Consider the following 12,617-nt stretch of genomic DNA (forward strand, 5'->3'; position numbering starts at 1 on the left):
ACAAATGTTAAATTCCAATTGTCTCCATCATATCAAATGGAATTTTTTAATCATTTAATCATTATCTTGTGTCAAGAAAGGGGAGAATGTTTATTACCCATCTTTCCTAAGGATATTCACTTCCATGCAGCCTCTAAGAAATTGAGTTCAGATTCAAACCCATATCTTAAGTTTTGCTAAATCTAGAAAAATGGCATTTACACCGTAGTTATGTCTCTGCAATTAGCACTAATAGTTGAGCTTGTCATAAAAATTGCTGATCTTAACTAGCTATACAACTGTTGCCAAACTTTTTTTTTTTCCTGCTTTGTTTATCTCCCCAAACCCCCCGTACACAGTTGTATATTTTAGTTGCACGTTCTTCTAGTCGTAGGATGTGGGACGCGGCCTCAACGTGGCCTGAGGAGCGGTGAGGATCCGAACCCTGGGCCGCAGCAGCGGAGCATGTGAACTTAACCACTCGGCCACGGAGCCGGCCCCTTAAATATTTCTAATAATTATATTTTCTTTTATAAATATAAATTATATTTATATTTTAAATAAATAATCTTATGTATGTGTGCATGCATTTATATTTATTAGAAATATATTTATTAGAAATAAATTTATTTCCATTTATTCCATTTTATTATATTTTCGTGAAGTAAATTAATAACATCTTGCTCTAATTTTTCTATTACACAAATTAGAGAATTAAAACAATGAAATCATTTCTTGACAATGCCAAATAATGTGAGGCTCACTATTGCTCTCTTTTTAAATTGAAAACACTTATGTCTAATATTCCTACAGACATCCACTTTGACGTTTTCATTTAAATAATGGTATACATCATATACTTTGTTATATGTAATAATATGAGTTGATTCTTCTGGCATTTATGTTTTAGTGAAATCTATACTTAGATAATATAAAGACAATAAAAATAACTCAAAATAAACTTGAAATCATATAAAGAATTTCCTTTAAATATATGTATATATGAACTCTGAAGATATAAACTACCAAAAATGTGGGAATTGTTGAAATTTATTTTATGTGAAATAACTCTCTGTATATAACTCTCTCTATATATAACATATATTTGTATGTTATATGAATATAATAATATAGAAATATATTAATATTAAAATATTAAGAATATACTTATGATATACATGTAGCATAAATACATATGACTGTGACTATTCCTGATAATAGCAGAATCTAATGTCTTGGCTAAAAAAGAATTCAATATTTCGTCAAAATAACCTAATATAATGGGAAAATTAAGTCATTTTTAAGGAGCAAATTTAAAAAGAGAGAATTTGTTACTAACTGAGTCTCATTAAAGGAAATATTAAAGGATCTTCTTCTAACAGAAGAAAACCATGTCAAATGAAAGCTTAGATATGCACAAAGAAAAGAAGAGTTAAAGGAAATAAAATTGGGTGTACACATCAAAAAATGTATATAACGATAAAATATTAGTGATATAGATTCTAGTTGAAAAATATACGTTTGTAAAGATGTGAATGTGGCAACAAGCAGTAAGTAGAGAGGGTAATAAGATTGTGAGAAAGGATAAAAATACAAATTTGTTAGAATTTTAATGAAAAAGAATATATGCTGTGAAATGTAGAGCACTATTGAAAGTATAATTAAGGCATTTTGAACTAAAAAGATTTGATAGATGGAAGCGGAGAAATAAAAACTATATTTAATCCTAAAGAAGAATGAAAATAATGCCTATTTGTACTTGCAAATGGGAAGGAAATAGTAAATGATAGATTTTGACCCAACAAATGATAATTATATTAAATATAAATAGAATAATTTTCAAGTCAAATCTGAAATATGTCCTATAAGTTCATCCATGTTGTTAAAAATGACAGGATTTTCTTCTTTTTTAAGAGTGTGCATTATTCCATCGTATAGACATATATTCATGCATATGTATTACATTTTCTTTAGCTATTCATCTGTCTGAGACACATCTTTAATGTAAGCAAAAAGGAAAGATGAAAATAAGAAGAGAAAATATATTCTGTCTAACACAGTTCAGTAGAAAATCGCTATATAAAGGTATTATCACATAATAAGGCAAGACCATTTTTGGAAATAAACAAGTATGTTTCATAATGATTGACTATCCAAATAATTTGGATTACAATTTTTCAAAAATTTCTATGTATCTAAAAATACAAGTTCAACATAGATTTGAAAGAAGAAATAAACAATTAACCACAACTGGAGATTTAAGCACTTCCCTCTCATTAGTTATCAAACAAGTTGGTATAATAGTAAGGCTATAAACATTCAAATTTAAATTAAAATTAGGAAAATTTACCAATACACACACACACCTACATACTCACATGCACACATAAGCACACAAGACCTACTAGTACAGAGTACATTTTTTTCAAGGTCACATGGAACTTTTCCCTAAATATACTGTCTGCTCACATTTCTAAGAAAATAAATTAAAAAATATATATAACTGTGCTGTCAATGCGTTAACCAGGAGCCAAGTTTGAGAGGTCGGTGCTTGAAATGTGGCTATTCAAACTTAAATTTTAATTTATTAAAAATAAATAAAATTTAAAAATTGATTCTTTGGTTCCACTAGACATTTTTTAACAATGGATGTAGAAAATTCCATCATCACGACAAATTCTCTAACCATAGTGTACCCTAAATAGAGATCACTAAAAAAAGTGGAAGATCTTATATAATTTTAATTTAGTAATATATTGATAAAAACAAATGGCAGATTGGGGATCATAATGCATGTTCATAATTTTGTATTAAATACAATGAAAATATATTAAATGTCTTTATTGTAAAATTGATTGTCCTAAATACATATATTAGAAAAAAATAAAGTAGAATATCAATAACTGAGCATCAGCACAAGAAGTTAAAACTGAAAAGCAAATTAAATCAAAATTAAGTATATGGACAAAAACAATAAACAGTAGTATTAGAGCAAAAGAACAAAAATTATGACAAAGAGGACCAATAAAGTCATAGGGTTTTTTATTGAAAAAGTTTAATAAAATTGATATACTCACAAAAAAGCTGTTGAATAAAAAAATAGAAGGCACAGAAAATTTATATCTAGAATAAAATAGGAGCAGTTTTATAGTTCTTAAAGATATTAAATACACAATTAAAGTAAATTATGAGTAAATTTTACTATCTATATGAGATAGAAAATTCTTAGAAAATATAACTTAACAAAATACAGTACAACAAACAGAAAAATCTGAGAAACCCTGCATGTATTAAAAAACTTACTTTTTTTTTTATAAACCACTTTATTGAGACATGATTGATATACAAAGAGCTGGACATATTTAACGTATACAAATTGAAGCGTTTGGAGATAAGTATATACCCATGAGACAATCACCACAAAACTATCCATAAAACTGTCCATCACCTCCAAAAGTTCCACCAACTTTATATTTTTTCAGTATTTTCTTCTTTTGTGGTAAAAGCAGTTAACATAAAATTTACCGTCCTAGCAAATTTTAAGTATACAAAACAGTAATGTCAACTATAAGCTCTATGTTCTACAGTGGACCCCAAGAATTCACTCATCTTGCATAACTGAAACTTTGTACCCTTTGATCAATACCTTCCCATATGCCCTACCATCAGTCCCTAGTAACCACTATTCTACACTCTGGTTCTATGAGTTTGACTATTTTAGATTGCTCACAATTCCAGGATCGTGCAGTATTTGTCCATTTGTGTCTGGCTTCTTTCATTTAGTATAATGTCCTCTAGGTTCATTCATTTTGTCACAAATGGCAGTATTTCCTTCTTCCTCAAGGCTAAATAATATTCCATTAAATGTACATACCACATTGTCTTTCTGTGTTGATGGACATTTAGGTTGTTTCCACATCTTGGCTATTGTAAATAATGCTGCAATTGACATACATGTGCAAATATCTCTCTGAGAGCCTAACTTCAATTCATTCTGATATATCCTCAGAAATGGAATGGCTGGGACAAATGGTTATTCTTTTTTGAATTTAAAGAGAAGCCTCCATACTGTTTTCAGCAATGGCTGTACCAATTTACACTCCCACCAACAGTGTATAAGTGTTCCCATTCTCAATATCCTTGGCAATATTACTTATCTTTTGGCTCTTTTTTAAAAAAATATAGCCAGATAAAGAGGTGTGAAGTGTTATCTCATTCTGGTTTTGAGTTGCATTTCCCTTATGATTAGAGATGTTGAGCATTTTTTCGTATACACGTTGTCCATTTGTAAGTATTTAGTGAAATGTCTATTCATGTCCTTTGACCATTTTATAAAACGATTTTTGGGTTGCTATTGAGTTGTATGAATTCCTTATATGTCTTACATATTAACCCCTTATCATACATATAGTTTCCAAATATTTTCTCCCATTTTTAGGTTGATTTTTCATTTTGTTTATTGTTTCATTTGCTGTCTAGAAGCTTTTTAGCTTGATGGAATCCCATTTCTCTATTTTTGCCCTTGCTGCCTATGCTTTGGGGTTCATATCCAGGAAATCATTGATAGGTTTTTTTACTATGATTTCTCTTAGTAATTTTATGGTTTCAGGTCTTATGTTTAAGTTTTTAAGCCATTTTGAGTTGATTTTTTGTGCATGGTGTGAGATAAGGGCTCACTTCCACATTCTTTTGCATGTGGATACATAATTTTTCCAGCACCGTTTATTGAAGGAATTATCCTTCCCTCATTGTGTATTTTTGGCCTCTTGTCAAAGATCAGTTGAATGTATACACATGGCTTTATTTTTAGGACCAGATGGCTTCACAGGTGAATTCTACCAAACATTAAATTCTCTTCTATTAGTCTATGTGTCTGTTTTTTATGCCAGTACCATACTGGTTTGATTACTGTAGCTTTAAAATATATTATGAAATTAAGAATTGGAGTACCTCCAGCTTGCTCAAAATTGCTGTGAAAAATGACATTGGGATTTTGATAGGGATTACATTAAGGTGGTATGGACATCTTAACAATATTAATTCTTTCAATCTATGAACATGAGATGTGCTTACATTTATTTGTGTCTTCTTCAATTTCTTTCATCAATGTTTTATAGTTTTCAGTGTAAAAGTTTTTAACGACCTTGGTTCAATTTATTCCTAGGTATTTTATTCCTCTTTGGTGCTATTTTAAATGGGATTGTTTTCCAGTTTCTTTTTTGGATAAGTCATTATTAGTGTATAGAAATACGATTGATTTTTGTATGTTCATTTTGTATTATGAAAGTTTAAAGAATTTGTTTATTAGTTCTAATCGGTTTTTTTGCATATGTGTTTGGAATCCTTGGAGATTTTTACATATGAGATCACACCATCTGCTAACAGAGATAATTTATTTCTTCATTTCCAATTTGGATGTCTTTATTTCTTCTTGCCCAGTTGCTCTGGCTAAGACTTTCAATGTTATATTGCATAGAAGTGAGAGTGAGCATCCTTGCCTTGTTCTGTATCTTAGAGGGAAAGCTTTTAGCTTTTTTCACCATTGGGTATCATATTAGCTATAGGCATTCCATAAAATACTTTTATTGTATTGAAGTAAGTTCCTTCTGTACCTAATTTTTTGAGAGGTTTTATCATGAAAATGTGCTCAATTTTGCCAAATACTTTTTGGCATCTATTGAGATAAACATGTATTTTTTACCTTTCATTCTTAATGTGATGTGTCATACTGATTGATTGTTGAACATATATCCCATGGATAAATCTCACTTGAGCATGGTGCATCATCCTTTTTATGTGCTGTTAAAGTGATTTGCAAGTATTTTATTGTGAATTTTTACGTATATTTTCATCAGGGGTATTGACTTGTAGTGTTTGGGTTTTTTTTTTTTTTTTAATTCTTGTGGTGATTTTGTCTGGCTTTTGGATCAGGATGATGCTGATATGATAAAATGAGTTTGGAAGCATTCCCTCTTCTTCTATAATTTGGAAGCACTTAAGTGTGTATACATGCTTAAAAGTGTTAATTTCTCTTTGAATATTTGTAGAATTCACCTGTGAAGCCAGCTGGTTCTGAGCTTTTCTTTGTTGGGTAGTTTTTGGTTACTGATTAAATCTTCCTGTTTGTTATTAGTCTGTTCAGGTTTTTTATTTCCTTTTGATTCTGTTTCAGTAGGTTTTACGTTTCTAGGAATTTATCTATTTTGTCTAGGTTTTCCAATTTGCTTGTAATTGTTCAGAACACTCTCTTATGATCCATTTTATTTCTGTAGCATCCTTTGTAATGTCTCCTCTTTCATTTCTGAATTTACTTGAGATTTTTCTCTTTTTCTTAGTCTAGATAAGGGTTTGTTGATTTTGTTTACTTTTTGAATAAATAATTCAGTTTCTTTGGTATTTTCTATTGTTTTCTTATTCTCTATTTATTTCTTCTGTAATATTTCTTACCTTTTCCTTCTGCTAACAATTTCTTTTTCTTTTTCTAGTTTGTTAAGGTGTAAAGTTACTGTGTTTATTTGAGACAATTCTTCATTTTTAATATAGCTGTTTATTGCTATAAGCTTCCCTCGTAGACCTACTTTTGCTACATCCCATAAGTTTTGGTATGTGGTGTTTCCATTTTTGTTTGCCTTGAGGTAATTTTAAAATTCCCTCTGATGTCCTCTTTTACTCAATGATTGCTCAAGAGTCTGTTATTAATTTTTCCCATTTTCTCACTGTTATTTATTTTTCAATCTGTTGTGACCAGAAAAGATATTTGGAATTATTTGAATCTTCTTACATTTTTAAGACTTGTTTTGTTACCTAGATGTGATCTATCCTACAGAATGTTCCATGTGCACTTAAGCAGAAAGAGTATTTTACTGCTGTTGAGTGAATTGTTCTGTATATGTCTCTTAGGTCCTCTTGGTCTATAATCTCTTTCACTTCTGCAGTTGCCTTATTGATTTTCAGTCTGGTTGATCTATTCATTATTGACAGTGGATATTGTAGCTTCTTAGTATTAATGTATTGCTGTATATTTCTCTGTTCAGTTCTATGTTTGCTTTATATATTTAAGTGCTTTTTTAAAAGGTTGACAGCTGAGCTAACATCTGTTGCCAATCTTTTTTTTTCTTCTTCTTCTCCCACAAAGGCCTCTGGAACTTAGTTGTATATTCTAGTTGTGAGTACCTCTGGTTGTGCTATGTAGGATTCCACCTCAGCATGACCTGATGATTGGTGCCACGTCTGCCCGCAGGATCTGAACCCATGCAACCCTGGGTCACTGAAGCAGAGCACTCAAACTTAACTACTTGGCCATGGGGCTGGCCCCGTAAATCTTTTTCAGTCTTTCCTTGAGCCTGGGAAAGGACTCGTAGGAACAATATTCCCTGAGTTTGTGCATATTTTAGTAGTATTTAGGTAGCCTTTATGTGTAAAGGTCAGTTTGGCTGGCTAAAAAGTCTTTCACTAGCAGTTTCTTTCTCTGAGTATATTAAATATACTAATTCATTATCTTCTGGCATAAAATGTTTCTGTCAAAAAAATCTAAAGCCAACCTGATTTTTTCTTTAATAATTGACTTAATATTTTTGCCTAGATACTGAAAATATTTTTTTCTTTAAAATCCAATGTTTTTATAGTGTGTACTTTTAATATGTATGTTTAAATCTTCATTTATTGTCAATTATGTCTTCCATGGATCACACCATTAATGTTGTATCTAAAAAGCATCACAAAAATACTCCAAACAACCCAATTAAAAAATTGGCAGAGGATGGGACCAGCACAGTTGTGTAGTTGTTAAGTTTGCTCACTCTGTCTTGGTTGCCCAGGATTTTTAGGCTCAAATCCTGGACATAGACCTACACACCACTCATCAAGTCATGCTGTGCTGACATCCCACATATAAAATAGAGGGAGATTGGAAACAGATGTTAGCTCAGGGCCGAACTTCCTCACCAAAAAGGAAAAAAAGCTTTATTGAAGAATAATTGACATACAATAAATGTGATATTTACAGTGTACAATATTAAAAGTTTTGACATATATACACGCCTGTGAAACCATTGACACAGGTACAGTGAACATATATATCAGTATAAAAAATTTGTGCAAATTTTTATAATCCACAACTTGTGCCCACTTGCATCCATATGTGACCACTGACCTGCTTTCTGTCACTTTAGATTAGTTTGCATCTTCTAGAAACTTATATAAGTAGAATTATGTAGTATGTACTCTTTCTTTCTGACTCGTTTCACTCAGCATAATTATTTTGATATTCATTCATGTTGCTGTGTATCAATAGTTTATTCCTTTTAATTTCTGAGTAATAGTTCATGTAAATTTATACCACCATTTGTTTATCCATGTATCTTCTGATTGACATTTGGTTTATTTCTAATTTTTGTCTATTACAAATATAGCTGTTATGACTATCAGTGTACAATTTTTTATGTGGAGACATATTTCCTTTTCTCTGAGTTTCTCTACCTAAGAGTGGAATAGACGAGTCATGTAGGTTTATGCTTGTTTTTTTGAAAACTGCCAAAGTTTTATAAAGTGGTCGTGCCATTTTATATTCTCACTAGTAGTGTATGAGAGTACTGGTTTCAACACAGCCTTGCCAACAATTGATATGATCAGTTTTTTAATTTTAGCCACTATACTAGACAATATATGTCATTGTGATTTTAACTTACATTTCTTTAAAGACTAATGATGACGAGTGTCTTTTCATATGCTTATTTACCATTCATATATATTTGTGGTGAAGCGTCTATTCAAATATTTCATGAATTTTTATTAAGTAGTTTGTTTTCTTATAATTGAGTTTTGCAGGTTGTCTATCTCGACACATTTTTTTTTTTTGGTAAGATATATACTTTGCATACATTTTTTCCCTGTCCATAGCTTGTCTTTTCTTTCTCAAGTGGGAATAGCAAATGCAGAGTAGCTGCATCCAAAACAGCAGCTAAACCACTCATTTTACTGGTGGAAATGTAAAATGGTACAACGACTTTGGAAAACAGTTTGCCAGTTTCTTTATTCTTGGGCATTTACCCAAAAGAATGAACTTTTACCCATAAAGAAACTTGTCCATGTAATTTCACAGCAGCTTTATTTGTAATGGACCCAAAGTGAAAATAACCAAAATTTCCTTCAATAGGAGAATGGATAAACAAATTGTGACACATTCATGCAATTGAATACTGCTCAGCAACAAAAAGAAACAAATTGGCACATGCAAAAACTTTGATGAATCTGAAGGGCATTAGGCTGAGTGAAAAAAGAAGCCAATCTTAGAAGATTCCATAGTGTACCATTTCATGTACATGACATTTTAGAAAATACAAAAATTATAGGGATGGAGAAGAGAACAATGCTTAGCTAGGGTAACAGATAAGGATGAAGCACAGTATAAAGGAATTCCTTTGTTGTGGTTAGATTAGTTTCTTTCTTGATTGTGGTGGTCACAGAAACATAGATATGTGGTAAAATTCCATAGAACTATACATACACAGACATGAACATACACAAGCGAGTACATGAAAAAAACAGTAAAGGAATGAAGTGAGAAGGATCATTCACTAGAAAACTCCAGGTGCTTGGTTCCCTACAGAAACATCAAATGAACAATATAAGGACCCAAATAGCTTTGTAAGGGCTCTAGAAACCAGCTAAGAAGTTGTAGCAACCAAATTCCCAACCAAAAACAAAACACCCTGCATTCTCAGTAATAGAAAATGTCACAGCATTTTGCTTACCCTTGTCCCACATCCTCCCAATCACGGAAGTGCGTGGTTGGGAGGAAACTGTCAAATTCCTAACTTCTCCCTCTGGATATAAGGAAAAGAGTGGAACATGATTGTAGCATTCTGGCTTGTCTGGGGTCTGCTTGAGGAATTGGTTTCTGTCTCACTTGACTCAGAGCCCTTATGGGAATGGTGGCATGGTTGAATACCAGGGTGGTACACCAGTGATAGGTGCTGTGTTATATTTCAGCTGCAGGGTTTTGAAGTGCCACAGGCTCCTGAAAGCAAGAGAACTGGGGCACAATAATACAATAGAAATCTAAGGCATCTGAAAAGAAGCAGTTGTGAGATTTTCAGGGAAATTAAGACATTGGAAAGTAACCATATGCAGGTGAACTGGATTAAAAGCACCTGAACCACCCAGGAAAGACACAACAAAAAAGGTTTGAGAGATCTCTGAATCTTTATGCCAGACTGATTAGTGAACATCTCTCCCTGCACACACCAGGCTGTAAATACTGGGAGAGATGGATGTTTCTTTATATGCTCAAATCTCAATGAAATATCACAAGGCATACAAAGAAACAGGGAAACAGTCCCCTCAAAGGAGCAAAATAAATATCTAGAAACCAACCCTAAGGAAATGTAGTAGTCTGAGTTGTGTGTAATGAATTTACAACAACTTTAAAAACATGCTCAATGAGTTAAAAGAGAACACAGAAAGAAATGTAAAACCAAAATCAGGGAAAGTATTTATGAACAATATGAGAATGTTAATGAAGATTTAGAAATTATATCAAAGAAACAAATTCTGGACCTGACAGATACAATAATTGAATTAAAAATGAACAACAGGGATTCAGTAACAGACTCGACCATGCAGAGAAAGAATCAGTGAGTCTGAAGATAAGTCATTTGAAACTATTGAATCTGAGGAAAAATAAAAAGAAATTTAAAAAGTGAACAAAGTCTAAATAACATATGAGACATCATCAATCAGACCAATATACACACTATAAGAGTCCTAGAAGAAGAGAGAGAGAAAAGGCCAAAAGCCTTATTTAAAGAAATAATGGCCAAAAAATTCTGAAGTTTAAAGAAAGATGTAAATATAAGAAATTCAACAAACTCCAAAAAAGATAAATCCCCAAAATCCACACTGAGGCATATTATAATTGATCTGTCTAAATTCAAAGACAAAGAGGCTCTTGAAAGCAACAAGGGAAACATGACTCATCACATATAAGGGAACCTTTATAAGATTATAAGCTGATTTCTGAGCAGAAACCTTGCAGGCCAGAAGGCAATGAGATTATGTATGTAAAATGTTGGAAGAAAAAAAAAAGTCAGCCAAGAATACTGTTTCTGCCAAAACTGTTCTTCAAAAATGAAGGCAAAAAATAGTGCCTTCCCATATAAATAAAAGCTGAAAGAGTTCATTACCAAAGCCCTGCTCTTCAAGAAATGCTAAAGGGATTCCTTCAAGTTAAAATAAAAGGATGCTAGACAGAAACTTAAAGCCATACAAAAATACAGAGTTCTTTGGTAAAGGTAAATATGTGGACAAATGTTAAATCTGTGTTATTGTATTTTGATTACTAAGTTCCACTTTTAATTATTTTATAGGATTTAATAGTCAAAAGCATGAAAATAACTATAAATGTATATTAATGGGTATAACATATGTAAAGGTGTAAAGAGTGACATCAATAACTTAAGATTTGGGGTGAAGTTATAAAAGAGTAGAATATTTTATGTGATTGAAGTTAACTTGACATTAGTATTAGTTTAAAATAGATTGTTATAATGTTAAGATATTTTATGTAATCCCTATGGTAACTGCAAAGAAAATATCTGTAGAAAACACAAAGGGAAAAAATAAAATAAAAGTCTTTCACCACAAAAAAATCAATGAAACATAAAGACAATAAAGGAGGAAAGGAGAGACAAAAATGCCATAAGACATACAAAAACAAATAAAATGTCAATAGTACATCATTCCTGTCAGTAAATTCTTTAAATACCAACGTGTTAAATCTCTCAATCAAAAGACATATATTACATGAGTGGGTAAAAAAATAGAATCCAACTCTATACTGTCTATGAGAGACTCACTTTACATCTAAGTACATGCTTAGCTTGGAAATTAAAGGATGGAAAACATATTCCATGTACATAATAACCAAAAGAGAGCAAGTGAGGCTGTACTAATATCAGACAAAATAGATTTTAAGTCAAATACTGTTACAGGAGACAAAGATGTACATCATATAATGATGAAGGGTTAATTAGGAGGATATATTCATTATAAATATATCAGATATCTTAAATATATGAAGGAAACAGTGGGGTCAGCATACAAGACTGAAGTCTTCTAACAATGGTGGCAACACTCATGAACTCAGTAACTCTGGCAGTGTCACTGCCAGCACCCCCAGGTAACCCAGGAGCAATAGCACAAGCAGTTCACATGGCAGCAGCACTTGAATCTATGGAGAGTCCATGGAAAGTCAGGTAATAATGACAACAAAACCCATGACCTCTGTGCCCCCCAAATGCACATCTGCCTGCCCCACCCATAGCAACAGCAACGGCAGACCCAACTAAACCGAACATGACAGAGGTGCCTGCGACCCAAGCTCCCAGCCCACTGTCCTCCTCCCCCTGTCTCAGTGAGGGAACATGAAGCCCAGGTAACATGGATAGCAGCATAAATGCTTCAAGCCTGGTTACCCCATTGGTGACACCTGAAACTGCAAGGACATCAGAAGCAGCAAGGCACCAGCAACCTTGGAGGCATGAACAGCACAAAGAGGGCACTGATGATGCCTCTGGTAGAGGCACTGGAGGGTGGAAAGTGCAGGATCTCAAATACAAAAGAAACAGTTCAGAGTCAAA

Source organism: Equus przewalskii, chromosome 5 (genome assembly GCF_037783145.1).
Source record: "Equus przewalskii isolate Varuska chromosome 5, EquPr2, whole genome shotgun sequence".
Classification (NCBI taxonomy): domain Eukaryota; kingdom Metazoa; phylum Chordata; class Mammalia; order Perissodactyla; family Equidae; genus Equus; species Equus przewalskii.